Source organism: Dipodomys spectabilis, unplaced genomic scaffold, assembly GCF_019054845.1.
Source record: "Dipodomys spectabilis isolate Male_0828 unplaced genomic scaffold, ASM1905484v1 ptg000540l, whole genome shotgun sequence".
Lineage (NCBI taxonomy): Eukaryota > Metazoa > Chordata > Mammalia > Rodentia > Heteromyidae > Dipodomys > Dipodomys spectabilis.
In genome coordinates, this window is record NW_024871217.1 from 779,983 (window position 1) to 802,434 (window position 22,452).

General features: G+C 34.3%; 1 pseudogene; it reads left to right on the top strand.

Annotated features, from left to right (window-relative positions):
- Positions 1–7,976: 7,976 nt before the first annotated feature.
- Positions 7,977–8,076, top strand: LOC122099831 (annotated as a pseudogene).
- The last annotated feature ends 14,376 nt before the right edge of the window (positions 8,077–22,452 follow it).

Genomic DNA, 22,452 nt, shown 5'->3' on the forward strand with positions numbered 1-22,452 from the left:
TGTATTCTGGAGTTTAAAATCTGGGCTACAGCTTAGACTTTACCCTCACAAAAATGTTTGTAGTTTAAAAGCTGATTCTACTGGATAAATAAAACCTAAGAATATAAAGGAGTCTAGGAAGTTCAGTTTACATCCATCCTGGACAGAACAGTTTTTGAGACACTACATATAATTAACCTGCCAAAAGCCGGATTGGAAGAAGTGCTCAGGTCATGGAATACCAGTCATAAGCAAGATTGATAAATAAAAGCTTGAGGCTTTTGCATACATACATACAAACATAATCATAAACAAAGAGGCACTTAAATGTGCACACACAAATACACAAATGATACAACTCTCAGAACATGCAGAAAATTTAGAAAGCAATAGAAAATATGTCCTGAGCAAGACTAGAATCAAGTGATAATTTTTAAAATTAGAAAATCCTGAAGTGAACTTTCTTCAAAAAAGTTTGAGAATATTACATAGGTAAACTAGAGATAGTAAGAGAGTCAAGTAATCAATATTCAAGGGATAGGGTGCATGGAGGAATAAATCAGAGACCCCGCAGGTGCATTTGAAAATGTTCATATCTGTGTCAAATGTTAGAACATCTTTGAAAATAGTACATGAACAGTCTGAGAAGTCTAGTGGATAATATCACTGGAGAAGTTCAGAATTGGTAGTCTGTATCTAGATTAAATAAACCAAGAAACTATGGCAGGGCAAAGTGACACAAGGCTACAATTCTAGCACTCAGACTGACAGGAAATTAGAGAGTGGAATTACATAGTGATACCTTCCCTGGACTAGGTAGTATAATTTTGTCCTAATAAAACAAACCAAACAAGAAAGGAATACACAGTTGGATGTTTGGGCTAATTTTGTCATTATGTTTGGAGAAGTCAAGTTTCCTATTGAAATGCAAATCATATATAATCCTCAGTTGTGTTTCAAATGTTGTCTTCATTAAAGAACATTTCTAGATGCAAAATGGCTCTTGATTCCCATCCAAAATTCTCATCCAAAGTTATCATAATTCTGTTGGATTCCAAAGAATTGATGAAGGATTACAAATGCTTATGCCCAGAGAAAAAACAAAGTTCCTCTAATGTATGTCTTTGTAGATATTGCTAAATTAGAATTTAGATTTAAAATAAATGTTTTGGTTTTGTTTTTAATTTCATATTCTATAAGATACTACAAAATTCTTTTTAAGTAGAGGGTTTAATTGACAAATTCACAAATGATTCTTGCATGCTACTTGCCTAGAATATTCTTTCAAGAGAGTTATAATTAGAACTTAGTTAATAGATAATTCCAACAGTTCATGTATAAAATGATAATGTGAATAATGTAGACAGAGTTGCCAACAAATAGATGATAATTTATAAATTTAGAAAACAGCAATTTTTGAGGCTTTGGTATAACATGGTATGAAATGAATAATTGTATGACATCTTTTTTTCTACCTGTATGTAACACAGGAAGCAATTTCCTAAATTATGTGCCTCGGTATACAATGAGAAAATTGCTAGGTTTGGGGTTTGTTTTTATTTTTGTTTTTGCTTTATTGATTTGTCATAGGGCTTGAACCCTGGGCCTGGACACTGTCTCTGAGCCTGTTTATGCTCATGCTCGTGTCCTACCACTTCAACTTCAGTGCCACTTATGTCTGGCTTTTTTGAGAAGTTTCTTCGAGATAAGAACCTTCCTCCCTGGGTGGGCTTTGAACTCTAATCTTCCGATCTTAGCATCCTAAATATCTATGATAGTTAAAAAAGCATAAATATAAGTAGTATTTGCAAGTGTTCCGATCTCAAAAATACTAGTGTGGGAAAATGATGCAACCCAGTTTATTGTGGTGTTCTTTCCAGAACACAGAGGGCATCATATTAGCAGAGGTGTAGTATTTTTTCACAATAGAGATGTTATTCGTAATGTGAATTAAGGGAATTTTGAGGTGTACCCTACAAGTTGGAAACTGTTGGGATAGGATGACTTTATGGTATAAATCTTAAGATTGATGGTCATAGAAATAATAACTTACTCTGATAAACAATTGCTTACTCTTGAAGAATTAAATATTACAGGTGCGTCATAGTTTTATCCTCTACCAGAATGTGGCTATTTTTCTGTTGATTTCTCAATCTGTAACACCCCACTGGAAACTGCATCTATTGCAAAATTTTATAACATGCCAACAGGTACGGAATGTCCAGAATTTGAAAAAGAGTAGTTATCAGTCATAGGAATTTTGAAGAACACATATTCTCTCCTCTTAACAACTTATTTACTTTTAAAAGTTATGGGTTTCCATAGAATTAAACTCTTTTTGGTTTGAGTATGAGAAAGTACTAAATTGATTCTTTTTCCAAATTTTGTCAAGTATATTGTGAAAATATTGTCTAGTTGGATTCAAGTTGATTAAACAGGGGTAATTAATTCAAATTAGATGCAAAATGGTATTAATTTTTTAAAAAGTTACTACATAAAGGATAATAATTACTATACCAATACAGTGAAAAAATTTTTTGCAACTGATTTTTTAATTAATTTTATTGTCAAAGTGATGTACAGTGGGATTACAGTAATTTTAAGGTAGTTAATACATAACTTTTCAAAGGTGTTACCCCCTCCATTTTTTCTCAGTTTTCCTTCATCTCAATACTCCTCACAAGTTGTAATGTACATTTCCAACATATTGTCTTGTGAGTATTGCTATTGCATTGGTTTACCCTTTGTCCTTTGTCTCGCCATTTTGTTGTTCCTCTTCCCTTCCCTAATTAAGGTAAATGTATACACAATACACAGGGTACCAAAATCAAATACAGCCGGGGAAAAACCATAGGGGAAAAAAACTCAAAGAAAATAGAAATCACATAGTACATTAAAAACACAAACCAGAAATAAAAATCTGTTTCCATATCTTGGAGTACATTTTGCTCAGCATCAGCTTATGTAGTCATATATATGCATAACAAAGCCACTGAAAAATAATAGTTTTATGGACACTATATCATGAAAACAGCATGTTAACAGTTTTTGATTGTAAAGGTGGAATGAAGATTGGTAAATTCACAATTCTGATTAAGGAATTTCAAAAGAGTTTTAAAATTATGCCAAGTAAATTTTAATTGTTCAAACTTTTTAACAACTTTGCCTAATATGAAAATTTAAAATTGCTTGGGAAAATAGGCTTTCATGCAAAGAAATCCGTGGAGACTTAGCTGAGAGGGAGGAATATGGGTGAAGATGGCTCATTTTCACACTAAACAAACAAACCTCAGAAACCTTGCTATAAATCCCGTAGGTTCCCTTGAGAATTATTCTTACCCAGGACATATACTCTCACTGTGTGAAACAAGGTTGTAGTGGAATTTAAATTCAAATTTCTTAAAAAAAGACATCAAAATTTGTGAATTGACCTTTAATTACCAAACAGAAATTCTCTGAAAAAGATCATTTGGGTCAAAATATTTAGGGAGTAAGTGCCCTCCACAATGAAAAAAGGTATTGGATATACATTTTTCTGTTTATAATAGTTTCCACAATATCTTTGCATGTGAAGCACTGAAACAAAGAAAAAAATCTGATTGGATACCTCAAACCAATGATTTCACATTTCTAAGTAACTCACAAAATACAATATCATTATTAACATGAGATAGTGAAGATTCTCATTACATTAGCCAAAAAGATTTGGGATCAGAAAAGAATTGAGCAAATTGAAAAGTAAGAAAAGGTGTTCTTAGAAGCCCTAGCTAAGCGTATTGGCTTCAGCATTAGAGGGATTCCAAACCTTTTTGATATAGATTTTGTTAATATTTTTCCTACCTAAAGTGATTTTACAGAGCTTATTTGGCTCACTACAATGCAGAACAGATTGTATGACGACATGAACATAAATTCCACATCCAAATAAAAGAGTTTAAAAAGAGAAACCATGATGATGTAGCAGTGAGGGATGCCTTATAGTCTTTCAGCTTCACTAGACTTGAAACCAAGAAGATGTGATTAATTAGAAATCAAGCAAGAACTATGAGGAGGACATAGAAGTAGGACAAAGAAGTATTGTCCGTTGTAACAGACATTGTTATACAAGGTATGGGTGATTTAACTCTATTTGTCTCCATACGTCTTGTTGAGCAAATGCAAGACCAAGAGAAAATAATCTATTGAAATAATTTTGGAAAGACTAACTTTGTTCCTGATATATCTAAGGAACATCTTACGAGAGAAGATTAAAGTGGAGTATACTTCCTCTAAGCACCTTGTTAGCAAAATATATCTTTGAGGTTAGAAGTGATTGAACCAAAAAGTGGTGGAGTAATTATTTTGTGGCCTTTTAGACACAAGAAGACTTTCAAGGTAAAAGAAAAAAGAATAGCGAAATATTTGTGATCACAGTTCTTGGACCGGTTTTTGGAGACAAAGTTTTACATTAGAGTTTGTCCTCATTAACATAGATGTTGGATTTTCGTGGCAAACAAATGCAAGGGTGAAGTTTGATGGACTCTCTTGGATAAGTAAACAGCATGGTAGAAAAAAAATGGCAAATAATATTTAATAAATTAGTTTGGCTAATTACTTTGCCAGAATAAAGAATGAAAGATATAGTTCAAAATCATTTGACTTAAAAGTATGAAGAAAGAGTAGTGAGGAGAGATGAGAGAAAACATAGAGGACTCTTCTGTCTCCAGTGAAGTAATGAGTTTTTGATCTTGTTTTTTCCATTATATCTTCACAAGCTATCAATGTGGCTGAGGACTGGAGTATCCATTGCAGACAAAGAGAACTCACAGAAGTAAATATTTGCAGCAGATGTTGGTGATTCTTAATCTTAGACAATCTATTTAAATCTGTTCAAAATTCTCTGCTATCCCAAACTGCCCTCTTTGAACAACTTTGTTTGCTTTTCCCAAGACTACCCTTCATTGACTATTTAAAATTTTGAGAGGTCATATCCATCCTCTCTAGAGATTGCTGTTTAGTTGTGATTTTTCTGTGTTTTTGTTTTTTGTTGGGTTTTTAAACTAAATCTCAAAAGGTTGTGCAAGTGTATTACAATAAATATGTCCATCAAATTGTCCAGTGTTCCTGGATAAGAGTGACTCCTTCTATCATTCTCAACCAACCCCTTCTCCAAGATGTATTTCAGATTTACCATTTCCTTTATCACATGTGTACATCGAGTATTCTAGCTGTATTTGCCCCTTGTTCCATTTTCATTCATTCTATGTCTTTCCTCTCTGGTTTCAACTTCCTGATAGTCATTCTGTTAAACTCTTAATACTTTGAAAGGTTTATATACATTCCATGGAGTTTCAATCCTGCTTATACTTGAAATGATGTCAGTTTATATTCCCATAATTCATTCATCTGAAATAACAATTTGCAAGACTGGAGATGTGAAGCACCTAGACATGATTTTATTCTCATCCATTTGGAAGATTAATCTTTAGTCAACTAGAAAGATTAAAAATGGCTTAGAATATTTTCCTACCTACCAAATTTTATAAATGGCTTTGTATAAAGGTTTGTGATTATTTTATTTTACATAGGATAATATTTTCTACTACCTATAAGTTTTGGAAAAAGAAGAAAACTACGATTTACTACTATACAGGATTATGGTAGAAATAGAAGACAGATTTTATGTTTGTCACATCTCTGATGTGTACCCAAATTCATGACTTTAAGTCATATTTCTTACTATGTTAGACAGGGAAAACATAAAACAACGTATGGTAAGGCAACTATTTGTGACTTTTTAAAATGTATCTTATTAAGTGATGAAATTTACTTTATTAGCTAGTGTTTGGGTTTGAATTATGGGAGGTTGATCTATTTAATACATTCCTGGAAGGCACTTACGGAACAACACAAATGGTAGGTGCTACTATTTCTACACTTTAATGAGTGGTTGAACCTGTTTGGCATTAGTGCTGGGTAAATAAATCAACTCTATTGTAACTTGCATCCTAAACTTGAAAAGTTTGTAATGTCACTAATTATCATCGACTTTTCAATTGTTATTTTGGTGAATGTGATTATCAAAGATTACTTGAAAAGGAACCTGTTTTCAGGAGATTAAATATAGGTTATCATTGGTTTGAGAATGATAACAATTTTATTCTACAGAACCAAGTTTTACTTAAGTACCAGTATTTTGAAACATTAACGATCTTCTCAATTAATGTTTTTGTGAATTATGTTTGACTTGTAAGTCAAGGTTTCCTAGCCTTGGTAGACCAATTATGGATCTATCTTTCTAGGAACTATTTTTTGGCCTACTTATACTGGACTGAAATCTTTCAGTAATTATTAGGAGAGGGGTATTAAAAATAATTTGTGACATTTGTGATCTTGTTCACTCATATGGGCTGGTCATTTGTAAATTAAAAATTTGAATTACTGTACTTTCTCTGAAATTTTGTGATCTCATCTTTCATTTTAAGGTGCCTTGCATTTCACAATTGCTTACTGCTAATTCCAGTGTCGTAAGGAATTGAGATGGATTTTCAATTACTTTCTGTTGGCATGTTGCATGGGTCTAGATGAGAAGTCTTGCCCTTGTCACTTGATGATGCGGATAACTGAGACCTGGGATCCTAGGACCCATGTGTCCTGCAGAAGAATAATACCTTTTAGACAACATATCAGCAAAATTTGGGTATAATCAGTAGGAATGCTATAGAAATATGGAGAAAAACATTTTGGAACCGGTGAGTTAAAATAATAAAAAGATCAGCATAGTAAATTCCCTTATAGATTAGAGGAAAACAACAATATGTTTTTACAACGTGAATTTTGAAGAACAAGAACACTTAGAACGTATCACAAGTTTATAACGAAGACATTGCATTGATAATTTTCATATTCTAATATATATTCTAAATCTAATTATTTATATTCCAAACTATTTATTGTAATATATATCTATTTATTTGTCAAATTATCAATTAATTCTAGTAAGTTTCACTGTGTGAAGTAAAATATCAGCACGTATAAATATAAAATATATAACTATATACAGTATAAGAAAAAGGCACATTTTTTACAATATTCTGTTGTGGTTAGGGTAACAAAGGCAACTGTGTTTTAAAGTATTATTCCATTATTTCTACTTCAGTGTTTGGTAGAGTTGAACCTATAGCTTTACCATTTGTAGATTTACAGCCTAGAGGCAAGAGGAAACACTGTGATTAAAACACACCAATTTAAGGCCTAATATCGAGGAGAAACATATAGACTTCTCTTGTAACTATAAAAATATTTGATGAAAGAAAGGTAGTAGTGTAAATTCCTGCCTGGTTGGATGGTAGACTTGCTAGAACATTAGGTAATCATGCATATGCAAATTTTTTTCACCTTCTGGGCTTTAGCTACTTTTGAAATGTTAGGTATAAAAAACAATTATATTTTGATAAAAACACCTTCTAGTTTAAACGATTCTGTCTTAACTGTTCATCTCTCTATGATCCCTTTTAAGTAAGATTAGTTTTGTTCCAATAAGAAAATCTATGCTGTCAGGGTAAGATATTCTGGTTGTTCTGTTGCTTCATGGAAGAAGAGTAAAGGGTCAGGTAGAAAATTGTGCCAGTAAGACCTCATTTAGGAATTTTTAAGCTGCAGAAGTTTAGAAGTAGCTCTTAAGCAAGGCTTACTTTGAATCCATTAGCTCCACAAAGCTAACTCAGTTGATAAATAAGTATGTGAAAAGCCATCACCTTTGGATTTAGCTATAAAGGCTTCAAAGTATGATCAAATTTAAAATGAAAAAGACTTAAAATAGTCATTGAGAAAAAAATTGCAAATGTGAGCAGTCGACCAAACTATATAAGTTTTTTCTAATAGACACAGAATTTTAGAGAAGTAAGATCATTAGCATCTTTAGGAACAATAAGATTTCCTAGTTACAAACAGTCAACCAAGGATATATGCCTGTATAAAGATTCCATCATTAACTACTTAAATTTACAGGACACTACATGCTTCAGCAGCACGTTTACCTAAATTACAACAATATAGAGATTAACATGGCACTTGCACAAGGATGATATGAAAATTTGTGAAATATTCCATATTTTTCATTCTTCAGATGGAAGAAATGAAAAAGAGTTATTAAAAAATCGAGTACAAAAAAACAAATGTAACAATACATGTAATTCATTGAACTGAAAGTTAGTTTGACATCAGTGCATTAAATCCTCACCTTAGAAAGGCCTTTACATAGCATAATCTTTACAAAACTTTTGAAATTAGATATCATTGTCATTTTATCCCAAAGAAATAAAATAAGATAAGGACCTAGGAAAAAAAAAGGAATCTTAAACAGTTTCTATATGGAATACTATCTGAAATAACACATTTAATAATAAACCTGTATATTAGAAAACAATGTAGAATTCAAAGTATTATATCCAGGAGAGAATGAAATACATTATGGACATTATACAAACAAAATACAGATAATTTTAAAATATACTTTTTTCAGACAAGCACCAGAAATATCTTTAGTTTCTGTACTACTCATTTCAACAAATATGTTAAAATGATTTCTGTTTTAAAAAATCACAAACTCTGCAGAAATCATTATAGATGTATACAAACAACTCTTGAATACATTTTGACATCAAAGTCAGGCAATTCACTTGAATACCATGGAATCCATGAATTTTTAAGGTAAGATATTGCTGTTGCTTTGTCTTGTGAAAATATTTTGTATGGACACAAAGATGGATTGGCATTTTGGAAATTTAAGAAACTTAACCAAACCATTATGACTTAGGAGAACCATTTTTACAGCCTTCCACAACTTCAAAGAGGTAGTGATACATATTTATCCTTTTGGCAATATTAAATGCAGTTTCTTCCAAGTTGTTCTTCAGACCTTGTTTGATATAATGTTTCAAAAGAAGGAGATCCAGCAAATCTTTGCTATTTCTATTCCAAGCAGCAAGATGCAAGAGGGTCAAGAGGACTTTAGTTTGGGCTTTGGTATCTGCATCATGATGAACTAAGAAAGAAGACACTCTGGTATTATTCCACATATAAGCACTGATCAGGGGTGTCCAGCCATACACAGTTATTGCATGAATATCTGCCTTGAGCCACCAACTCATGGACAATGGCTAAGTGTCCACTGTAGGCTTCCCAATGAAGAGAGGTATACTCATCATCCCTAGTATTCATATGGGTGGCCTTTTTGGAAAGTAGTCTCTGTAGTGGAGTAAGCCGATTATTTTCAGCAGCCCACAGAAAAATTTGCTTGAATACTGCTCCATTTTTCTTGCAAATGATACCATTCCTCACTTTTTCATCTTGTTCCTTGTCTTCATCAGAATTGCCTAACCAGAGACATTGAGTACCAGTGGGAATGGGGTGCACATGTATTCCCCAATAGTTCACGTTGGTTGAACTGGTCAGAAAAATCCAGTGAATTTTCTACATCTGTTATTTCACCATGATTTTTTTTCTCTTTTTCCAATTTTATTATTCGAAATTATTCTAACTGGAGAGGAGGGAATTGATAGAGAGCAGAGAAAAGGTTTTCCTCCATATTCAAAGGTACAGACTGAAAACGAGGACCAGTGGTGTCTTTATGTGCAGCTTATTCTAAGAATCAGAAAATATGAAATAATGCCTTCTATGTAAATGATTTGGGAAATGCAGAACAGAAAGTGAAATGATGCAACCAATAATATAAAAACAAAATAAATTAGGATAATTATGGAGCAGTCATATTATCTATGAGAACCATGAAAAGAAGAGAGGAAGAGAGACACAGATGTGCAATGATCTAGCTAGCCACAAAATCCATGCCTCTGATCATTTTATAGAGCAAACAATTTTATTTTTTAAAAGAGATGGAAATAGAATTCATGTATTTACTTGAAATTAGTAAATACATTTTAATAGCCTACATAAATAGACATAGCTTTGATCAAATTACAGACAGGAATCTATATCCCTGATAATTCTAGTAACAGATCTGACTGAAATCAGTTGAATCGCACTTTTCCTGTAGATGAAGGAATAGGTCCAGGCTAGGAAAGCAGCTAGAGAAGGCAGGTCGATTGTATCTGGGACAAAACTTTGTGGAAAATGGTATCAAGGATTAATTACTGGTGATCCACTTGCACTGGAAGTGTGAATCTGAACTATTGCTTGCTGATTCTGAACTATTGCTTTGATCATTATATGTTCCAAGAAGTAAAGGTGAGATTTAATTGATAGCAAAGGATTAGTAATACACTTTGATTTCTCATTAAGCACCTTCAATCATCAAAACCACATGAAGACAATAGACAGGCCTACTTTTTTAGATGAAAAGAAGTGTCTTTAAAAACAAGGTAATTAAGTATTCCTGTAAAGGACTTCTATTTTACTACTGCATTATACAGTTTTTTTCTAATGTTGGGTAACAAATAATGGATCTATTAGAAAGCTCTTAAAGCTCATGTGTTCAAAAGTGAGTTCTCTTATATTATATCATGATATTTGTGTTTATGGTTTTAAGAAGAAATTTACTAGCTTAAATTTCTGACAGGACAATATTATCACTGTACAACTTGCTTCTATACTCTAAGTTTTAAATTACTATCTAAATATGTGCATTAGATAGCTATAGAGGAAAAAGTAGAAGCCACACTAGTGGTTTATGTGTTTATCCTCTCTAGTCAGAAAGATGAAGTCTGAGAATTGTGGTTTGAAACCAGACCAAGGAAAAAAACGTCCATTAGATTCTGATTTGAAAGTAACCAGCAAAAGCTAGAAATGGAGCTTTAGGACAAGCAGTAAAATTCAAGGCTTGAGAAAACTAAAATAAAAAAACAACAAATTCTGGGACAGAGCCAGGCGCTGAGTTCAAGCCTAGTATTAGCACCAAACAAATGAATGAATGAATTAATTAAAATAAATTAAGTGGTCACATGTAGCGAGGCAAGTAAAATGTAACACCCATGGTGACTGGATTGTGTATTATTTTGTAATAAGGAAAATTAACGTTTGTCCTAATCACTAATATTTTATTTGTACTTTTTTGTACTAAACCCTGAATTTAGCATGCAAGTATATGTGTGTACATGTGCACACATGTGTGTATGTGTATATGTGTGCGTGTGCTGTTGTAATGTTGCTTGGAATGTGGCCAGAGTGAAACTGAAAACAGCTAACTCTGTTGCAATTTTTTTATTTATCAATGTTCTGTCATGTCATTTCTGTGAAGCCACCCTTCTGTACATTTTATTTGTCAAATAATAACATCATCATATTCAAAGCATATACAACATTAAGTTAGATAAGAGACCACTTTCAGCTCTTATTATATGTTAGCTAAGAAGATACAGATATAATTATGTAGTAAGTTATTGCTGTAAGATTACTGTCAGCACAAAATATGTATTTGACCTCTTAAATTGGTTATACTTTTAAGATATACTCATGGAGTGAGTTTGACCGACTTGACCAAACAGGTATTACTCTCTGGTTATTTCTGTGAAACACAAGGTGGATAAACTCTTTCCGGATTTCTGTTGAAAATAACTTTCTTTGTAACATCATATCTTTTCTCACTAAGATAATCAACCCTGTATTTATTAGGTTTGAATATCCCATCATACTGACTGAAAATCAGTATTGTGGATATGCTTGTTAGATATACCTTTCAAAAACAAACAAAAAGCATGTGTCACCTCCAGATTTTGGATGCATTTGAAGTTGTTTTGTACATGCAAAGGGATCTTCACTAATAGCTCTTTATTTGGAGTAACTATCACAACTGTAACAAGTAACGTTTTTCGAATATCTTTCCAATATATATAACAACCCAGAGCGAGTCTTGCAATTGCTGAAAAGGCTTTGAATATTTTAGTAGTATTTCAGTTCATTGACTATATAGCTAATGACGTTTCTGATATAAATATTGTTAAGATCTGAAGATGTATGTGGGTATATAGACTGTTTATGCATCATTTTATGAAAACCCAGTTTTTATGAAAGTAAATGAAATAGAATAAAAGAATATAAGTGAATTTGGTAAGATAATTATTAGTATATCTTTCTTTTCTAGTAACAGTTTTTGAATGTAGATGATGCATTTAAATTATTTTCTTTGTATCTGTACTTCACTTAGTTTTAGAATCGTTATAATTATAAGAGTGAATTTGTAGAAAAATAAAGGTATTTGAAAATGATTAGGATTAATCTTGTGTTTTGTGTCCTACTCCCAAGAAAATGAGTTATTTTCAAGTGTTAATATTTTATGATTGAATCTTATCACAAGAAATTTTGGTGAAAAACATGCAGTAGTATTGATGTCTTTTTAAACCAATTGTATTTACAATTTGAAGAATCTTTAATTCAAGCTTAGGTCTTGGTGTCTATGATTTTTAACCTCTCGTTCCTAACATTAATGATAGGTAAAACTGCATTTTTGTGTATATGAAAGGTAAAATATTTATCTGGAGTCAAAGGTGATTTTTATATCAGTCTTGCATTAATAGCATATTAAAGTAGTACATTTCTCTCAAAATATTGGGTATAAAAAGCAATCAAAATACCTCTAATGGTAAACAACTTAGGTGTTCTACAATGTGGAAATGATTGGTCCATAAGACCTGCAGTCTGTTTCCATCAAGAATTGGGGAGGTCATTCTGTCAGTATGATTGTGTTAAACAGAGATGGGGGACCCCAGGTAGTGCAGTGTTGTCATGGGATAGAATATGATTTCTACAAATTTGAGCTAGAAATCAAGAATGTTATAGTTTAGCAGTTCCTTTCACCAGGGAGGTATAAATTGATTATGAACTTGGAGTTTTCATGTTACAGTTACTATTTCCTTTTTTTCTTTTTTCTTTTTTTGGTTGGTTGTGGGGCTTGAACTCTGGGCTTGGGTACTGTTCCTGTGCTCTTCCGCTCAAGTCGAGCACTGTACCGCTTGAGCTACAGTGAAGCTTCTGGTTTACTAGTGGTTTATTATAGATAAGAATCTCTCGGACTTTCCTGCGTGGGCTGGCTTTGAACCGCGTTCCTCAGATCTCAGCCTCCTGAGTAGCTAGGGTTACAGGTGGAGCCACTGGCATCTGGCTTATTTTCCTATTTTCTAACAAAGATAAAGTGAAATATTAATAGAGTGTGGACAATAATTCTGGGTAATTTTCCTAGAATTAGTAGACTAAGTTCTGGTATTTTAGTTATAAATTAGAATGAAGTTATTTGATACGGTGAGAATGTGGTGCAGGCTAAGATTTACCATTTGTGCAATGTTGTACTAGTAATTCCAACTCTAAAGACTTCAATATCATCATCTGAGAATTAGAAATGGAAGTAGTTCTACTTTATGGGATTATTGTGAGGATTAAATTAGATACCATAGGTAACGTACTTGGAAAAACAATCAGCATTTGACCCTTTCTACCTGTTATTTTATCATTTGATGAATTCTAACATTTTTACTGTGATTTTTATAATGTGTTTCTTTAGGATATGCATTGTGACTTACTGATATTCATTATGTTGGTCACTTTTCTGTCATTATGAGGAAAATACCTGCAAAGAAAATTTCTGAGTAGGATACTATTATTTTGACTCGTGGTTTAGAAAACACAGTTTAAGATTCAGATGACTCCTTTTTTAGTTATATTTTTATTAAATAGTTGTACGAAGTAATTTCCATTTTACAAATCAGTTTATAAGTACAATGGATCTTTACATAACTTTCCCACACCCTTCCAAGCCTCACCCCACTTTCATTTTTTCTTGTTTCTGCATTGAAAATTATGCCTTCCCTCTCTTCGTCCATAACTCTCTTTATTCCTTCCCTTTGACTTCCGCTCATATCTTCCAAATGATAGTTCCCTGGTATTCATTTTGTTGGAATAAAAGTTCAATTTTATAAGAATTTACACCTTTTAAATACACTGTTGTAAACAGCATGCTTTTGTTAATACTGTTGTGTAAACTTGCATAAAGTCCTACGTTCCAAATACAAGACAGAACGTGGGACTTTTGTGTGTCTGGCTCTGACTTAGTTTACTTAACATATTTTTAGATATATCTATTTCTTTGCAAATTATGTAACAATGTTTATAATGGTTGGGTGCAATCCAATTTTGTATATATGCCACACTTTCTCCAACCATCCATCCACCATAAGGCATCTGGGCTGTTTTTTCATAACTTGGCTATGGTAAGTAGTGCAGCTTTAAACATGGTTGTGAAAGTTATTTTACTGTATATTTTGGAAGAATTCATCACTATCTTTCTGGGAGCAATCCTCTAGACAATTTTCCAGAGTAAGCACATCCCACCCTTCATCTCCAACACAACGTTTTGCAAGTCCTCAAAAACACACTACCCCCTACAGGTCCCAATAAGCTAAAACCACACTGTGCCCATATTCTTTCAATATATTTTTTTCATGATTATACATATAATTTAGTGAGAACCCTCTATGTACTTTTCTAATGTGGGAATGAGGGACGTGACAATAGAGTAAAAGTAAGAAAAATTCAATTCAATTAGCTATTATAATATTTAAAATATTTTCAGCTCTAACTCAGTCTCACTTACTATTATTTTAATCCTTATTTGATTACTTCATCAATCCCCTACATTATAACAGGTGCATTAAATACAAAAGAAAAATTGTGGTTTGATTTTGACACTCATGTGTGAGGATGCACAATATTGACAAATAGATAGATTGGAATTATTACTCATTATCCATTTTGTTAAATTAAGATGGTTTTCCCAAACTGATTCTCGCAATTCATATTCCATTCAACAACAAGAAACATGTGACAATTTCCTTTGTTTTGCTCCTTAATAACTTTTGTTTCCATTTTATTTTACAACGAAGGTTGATTTTTCATAAATCTACTGTAGATACAAAGATACGTTAAAATATTTCTGTCTGTATGCATTGATATATACATACACACATCTATTACACAGGTTGTAATGATAAATTATGCCTTCTGTAACTGTACTATTTACTAAATTATTTAAAAAATAGACAGCTTATGCCTGGAATCCTGGTTACTCAGGAGGATGAGATCTGATGATCATGGTTTGAAGCCATCTTGGGCAAGAAAGTCCATGAGCCTCTTATCTCCAAACAACGAACAGAAAATCAGAATTGGTACTGTGGCTCAAAGTAGTAGAGTGGTAGCCTTGAGAGAAAAAGCTCAGGGCCATCACATAGGCTATTAGTTCAAGAACTACAATCTAGCCAAAAAATCTAATTTACACCTGTGTAAGTAGAGTATTTCCATCACCCAAATGCACATCCATGCTCATTTGCAAGATAACTCTGTTATGTCTGGAGTACCACACAGCATTATAGCTTAAGTAGAAAGGATCACAACATGGGTTCACTCTATCTCTCTCATGGTTTTTCTTCTCCACTCAAATACTCAAATCTTACAATCATTCCAATTACTTAAAGTCATAGCTTTTTTCTTCAATACCCATAATAGAGTTTGCATTGTTTGTCTTGTGTCTCTTAATGGGTGTTATTGCCACTTTGTCTTGCCCCCAGCCCTAAATTATCCTGATTATTTTTCAGGTAGAATCGGGCTTCCTCCTAGTGTATACTGTTGGGCTCAGTCCACTTTATGTTATTCTTCCTGGAATTTAGAATAGCAGGTGCATGGCATGGCATTGTGTACAGATCTTTCTGTCCAGTCTGGGCTTTAACCACTATCCTCAAAATAGTAGATTCCCATGTAGTCAGGATTTTCAAAAGCCTATCATATCTGATTTTTTTAAATCTTTGCATTTCCTGCAGGCTCTTGAGTACCGAATTAATTTGTGTTTTCTTGGGTTGTTTTGTTTTGTTTGAACGTATGAGTTGAGTTGTTCCAAATTTTCTTTTTGTTTCTTTCACTCACGTTCTTACCTAAAGTGCTGAGAAACCAATTCTTCTTTCTCAATATAGTGAAGGTGAACATTATTTATTCCAAATCAATTTTAGTAATATTTAAACACCTTCATAACTATGAATGGTATACGAATGCTAAGTGCGGAGAAGGGTCTTTTTATTTTCACAGTAGTCTTTGGCATACACAGACAGATCATGAAATATAAGAAGATAATGAAATTTCACATGCTTGCCAGGAGGAGAAAAACCTATTATTAATTGTTTGACAGAGACTTCCCTTCTTGTGAAAGAAATACTCTGTTTTATGCAGAATTTCACAAAATCATATAGCTAGGAAGAACCTAGACAATCATCTAATACTACAGAGTTGAGGGAGATGAATTGCCCTCCTGAATAATTTACTTTTGGTCAAATAAAAGCAGGCTTGCAAAAAGAGAATAGACTTTAGAGAAGCATGATGAGTTGATGTAAATAGCTGCTTAGCTGATTTTGTTAATTTGTGAACTAATTCAGGGAAACAGAGTACAACAAGGTAAAAAAATAAAGAAGGTCACATTGAAATACTCATTGGTATGTTTGTGTGTACACGCACACATGTGTGTGCACACGCACATATGCAGGTGTTCATGCATGTATATTCATCATTCCTGAAGTTTGACAGTGCCTGGGCACTATCCCTAAGATTCTGTGCCCAAGGATAGTTGTCTACCACTCGAGCCACTGCTCCATTCTGATTTTTTTTTTGGAGATAATCACATATATTTTCATGATCGGACTAGCTTTGAACAGTGGTCTTCAGATCTCAGACTCCTGAGTAGCTAACTAAACTGATTCAGCCTCTGAGTAGCTAGTTAAAATTCTGACTGCCCTTTATGATTCACTGCTCTTTTATTCTTTTCCTGCGGTAATCACAAGCCTAACTCATATATATGTCTAATTTCTTTTAAAATAATGTTTCGGCTTGGCACCAGTTGCTCCCATGTCTAGTCTTAACTACTCAGGAGGCTTGAGAACAGATCTCAGGCCAAATTTTAGTGGACTTTCTTCTCAATCTATAGCTGGGCGCATTGGATCATTTCCACCATTCTGCACTATCTAGGAACTAAGATTGGAAGGACTGCAGGATCCAGGCCAGCTAAGGTAGGAAGCTAGACAAGTTGGTGTGCAACTCTGATGCCAATGATGATTGGAAGGCTAAAAGGACAGATAAGGTGCCTGTTCTTGTAGAAAGGGAATCCCTATCCTAAAATTAACCACTGCTATTATGCCAGCCTAGCAAGAACAATACCAAAGTTGAAATCTCCACAATTTCCCACAACCAAAATAAGTATATACATGAACATCCCAAAACTTCTTACAATGTGTCCTTTATTCGAATATCTTTATTTGATTATCATACGATGTGACAGAATAGTTCTTCATTATATTATTATATATTTAAAAAGACCAAGTGTAAACAATGGCAAATTGCCTCATTTCTTACATATTTGAGAATCACTAAAAATTCTTCTAGAGAATGTTCCGGGAAGATGTTGGAGGAAAAGCTGGAGGCTAAACAAGCTCTCACATTGAAAGCAGTTTTAGTGTTCCAGTAAACAGTCCTAAGCCAGAGAATCACAAAAAGTGTGCCATCACAGGACAGAGAGTTATGCCAGAGAGGGGAAATCCAGGCAAGGAGACAGATCTGAGCACCTGCCAGCGGTGGCAGCTGCTGTGGCCAGCCTTAACTGGCGAACCTGCAACACAGAGAGTCCGGGACAAAGGCACCAGACACAGCAGGTGAGCGGATTCTACTCAACCCCAGCAAGAACTGACAAGAAGCAGATATCTTCATCCTGCAGTTCGCAGACAAGGAACAACCCAGGAACCAAGATTCGGTGTGAGTAGAAGCCTGACATTCCTTCTCAGGGAGCAGAGGAGGGAAGGCCACCCCTACCCCCCACTACCAGAGATCTCCATCTTTGATACTGACAAAGGCCTGGCTGAGCTGCTAGCTCCAACTCAGGCCTTGGAAGAAAACAAGAGTCATTTAGCAGGTCACAGGAACCTAACCTGACCTGCTAGGCTCAGTTCCACCCAGGGAAAACTCACCCAGCCTGGGCCGAGCAAGCTCCGCCAGCCCCAGGAGTATATTTCTTCACTGGATAAACAGAGCCAGAGGCTGCCCCTCCCTACAGCAGCCTTGACAATCAATTGAAATTCAGTAAACTTAAACCCTGAGAAAGGCTCCAGGCTGGGCTCTGTGAGTGTCCCACAAACTAGCCCCTAAGGAAAAAGCTACTGTTTGCTGAAAAGCCTCAACTCTATCCAGAACCTAGCCTCATCACAGCATCTCCAAACTAGAGGAAACAGCCATATCCCACTTTTGTGATACTCACAGTAGATCTCCCTCCCATTGAACCAGTCTGGGAGGAGGATCACAAAATCTTGGGTAAAGCAGAGCATTTTTCTGCCTGCTCAAACTAATCGACTTAAGGAACCAACCAAGCCACAGGAAAATCACACAGCACAAACAGACCAGAGATTCCAACTAGAGACTGGTTAATGACACAAGGGAGATACAAGATCTTCCCATCCACCCCAAAAAAATCAAAGAACCCTTTTTTAGTCTTTTTATAAAAAAATTTCCTAATTTTTTATAAATTTTAATTTTTAACATTTAAAAAATTTGTTTTCTATTAACTATTTTTCTTCCTCTTATAATTTTTATTTTCAGGGTATAAGTGTGTGTGCTTTTTTCTTGTTTTTTTTTTTTTTCTTTTCTCTTTGTATAATTTTTTTTTTGTTTAGCTCTACTGACCTTTTGATGCTTTTTTTCTTTCCTTCTCATTCTTTTCACCTTTTCTTCTCTTTTGTTCTTCTTTACATGACTTAATTGCTATTCTGCTCATCCTCCGATATACCCATAGTCGATTATTAGACCTTATCACCCATTGTGTACACACTTAATCCAGAAATTTATTACTCAATTCAAAACCTTTTAGACTTAAATTCCTTAATAACAGTACTACTACTTTATATTGATAAAATATTTTAAGCATTCCTATTTTTGAGTTTTTCACGTCTTCTTTCTATCCCTACCCTTATGGTATCCTATAAAAATTCTTCTCTGAATATTACATTGAATTTTGCATAATTTTTAAGTTTTTAAGTGTTTTACTTTTTAATTTTTAATATTTGTTCTATTTTTTCTGTCTCATTTTTCTCTTTATTTTTCTTCTTTTTTTCCTCTCTCTCTACTATCATTCCATGCAACTTACTTCCCACTTTGAGATTAGGACTTAGTTAAGTTAACTCACCCTGTGCCTTTCGACATCCCTGTATTCCTATTTTTACCCACATCTCTCCCTAAACCTGATAATTTCTGGTGCCAAATTCTTCTTTGCGTTCTGTAGCCCATTAATACATAGTTGTTTGATGTTGAATAGATATATCGGTTGAACTAGAGTGTACCTTCAGACTTTTGATGGTGCAACTACCGACTTTGTTTGATGCATACCTAATGATAGTATTCTAGCACAAAACTGGTGTTACTTTCATCCCAAATGGGCAGAGCAAGCCAGAAAAACACAAGAAAAATGGCAAGTCCGGGTATCCTACTCCCACTCATGATACTCAGGGGATAGATCAGATAATGAATAAACCACTGGAGAGTTCCCAAAAAGCTCTACAAACACTACTGGTAAACATGGTAAATGAAAAGATTGAAAACCTGCAAAGGAATCTGTATGAGCGTGATAGGGAGAGAGATGAGGCAAAACAAAGGTCAATACAGGAATATCATGAGCATGAGGAAGCTACTCAAAGATTGATACAAGAATTGCACGAGCAGCTTGGGAACCCTCAAAGAGAAATAAAGGAATAGCATGAGCAGTCTGAGACCAGTCAAAGAGATAGACAGGAATTGGGGGAGCTGGCTGAGAACAGACAAAGAGAAAGTCAGGAATAGCCTGAGCAGGCTAAAAATACTCAAAGAGAGCAACAGGAATCGTGTGAACTTGAGGAAGCTAATCAAAGAGTAATACAGAAGACGAGAGAGCAGGATGAGAATACACGAAGATCACCAAAGGCAATCATGGAATGCATAAACAGAGAGGTGAAAGAACTCAGGGAGTCCACAATGGGAATGTTGAATGCAAACCAACAGAAGGAATGGGAGTCCAAGGAAACCATAACCAATCAACTAGGTGATTTGAGAGTAAACACTGAATAACAAATTAAGGAAGTAAAGAAGTTCATACAAGATCTAAAACAAAGCTCCAACAAAGAATTTAAAGCCATCAAAACCAACCAATTAGAAGGAAAAGAAATAAAAAACAAAGTAGAAAGTTTTGACAGTAGGTTAGACCATGCAGAAGATCGAATCTCGGGTATTGAAGACAGCCTAGATATTATAGAGAAAGAACATACAACTATCCAAGACAAATCCAAGAAATATGATAGATCTATTCAACACTTGGAAGACACCATCAGAAGGCCTAATCTGAGGATAATGGGTGTAGAGGAGCACCTAAAGACAGAAGTTAATGGTCTAGGAAATTTGTTTCACAGCATCCTAGCAGAGAACTTCCCAAACATGCAAAAAGATAGGCCTATTCAGATACAAGAAACTTTTAGAACTCCAAATAGGCCAGACCAGAACAGGGCATCCCACCGTCACATTATAATGAGCACAGGATCAATTCAGAACAAAGAAAATATTCTTAAATCTGTCAAGGACAAAAGATCAATTACCTATAAAGGGAAACCAATTAGAATCACCGCAGATATCTCAGCAGAGATAATCTAAGCAAGAAGAGCCTGTAATGATGTATGCCATGCCCTAAAGACAAGCAAATATCAACCAAAAATACTGTACCCAGCTCTATTCTCCTTCATAACCGAAGGTCAACTAAATACCTTCCATCGCAAAGAAAAATTGAAACAATATATCTCTACCTAAGCAGCCCTACAAAAGATTCTTAAAGATGTCCTACACATAGAAAACCAAAAAGACCACAATCGAGGCCAAGAAACTGCACCCACACTGAGAATCCAAGAACCATTGGAAGAACTCAGTTGCCGCAGCCTCCAAGAAAGTGGATAAAATGGCAGGAACTCCCAAATACCTCTCTGTCCTATCTCTTAACATTAACGGACTTAACTCTCCAATTAAGCGACATAGTCTGTCTAGCTGTATTTAAAAGCATGATCCTTCTATCTTCTGCCTTCAGGAGTCACATCTTGCCCCTAAAAACAAACATATTTTCAATGTGAAAGATTAGAACAAAATCTACCAAGCAAATGGCCTCCATAAACAGGGGGGAGTTGTAATCCTAATATCAGATAAAATAGATTTTAAATTAAAATTAGTGAGAAGAGATAAAGAAGGTCGCTACATATTAATTAATGTATCTCTCCTTCAGGAGGATATTAAAATTCCAAGTATCTATTCGCCAAACAACGGAGCACCCAAATTTATCCAAGAAACCCAGCTTTCCCTCAAATGCCACATAGATCCAAAGACATTAATTGTTGGGGACTATAACACATCACTTTCCCCACTAGATAGATCAACTCGGCAAGAAATCAACAGAGAAACCACAGATACAAACAACTGCATAGATCAACTTGATTTAACTGACATCTACCGAATATTTCACCCAACAGCTTCAGAATACACGTTTTTCTCAGCAGCATATGGAACATTTTCCAAAATAGACCACATTTTAGGCCACAAAGCAAACTTGTCCAAATTCAGAAACATTGAATTTATACCTTGTATTCTCCCTGACCACAAGGGAATAAAATTAGAACTCAACACCAAAAGCCAGTAAAGAAATTCCTGTAACATATTGAGTCTGAACAACACACTGCTGAATCACGAGTGGGTCATGGAAGAGATTAGAAAGGAAATTCAAATGTTCATGATGTACAACAAAAATGAATACACAAAATACCAGCTCCTCTGTGACACAGCAAAGCAGTACTCAGGGGCCAGTTTATAGCTCTGAGAGCCTACATCAACAAATTGGAGAGATCTGAAACTAACAGTTTAATGAGGCATCTGAGCCTCCTTGAAAAAGAGTAGCAAAATAAATCCCAAACCAGTAGATGGAAAGAAATAATTAAAATTAAATCAGACTTAAATGAATTAGAATCCAAAAAAATCATAGAAAGAATCAATCAAACAAAGATTTGGTTCTTTGAAAAAAAATTGACAGACCCTTAGCAAATATTATCAGAAAAAGAAGAGAACACAGCCAAATAAATAAACTTAGAGATGAGAATGGAAAATTACTACAGAAACCACCAAGATTCAGAACATTATAAGGGAATACTTCTCAAAACGTTATGCTAATAAATTTGAGAACGTGGCAGAAACAGACCTTTTCCTAACAAATACTGATATGCTGAAAGTAATACAACATGAGTTAAATCATCTTAACAGGCCCATATCAAGTATTGAAATAGAAACATCAATAAGAGTCCTCCCATCTAAGAAAAGCCCAGGACCAGGTGGTTTTACAACAGAATTCTACAAGGCATTCAAAGCAGAGTTCACACAATACTCCTCCAACTCTTCAGTGAAATTGAAAGA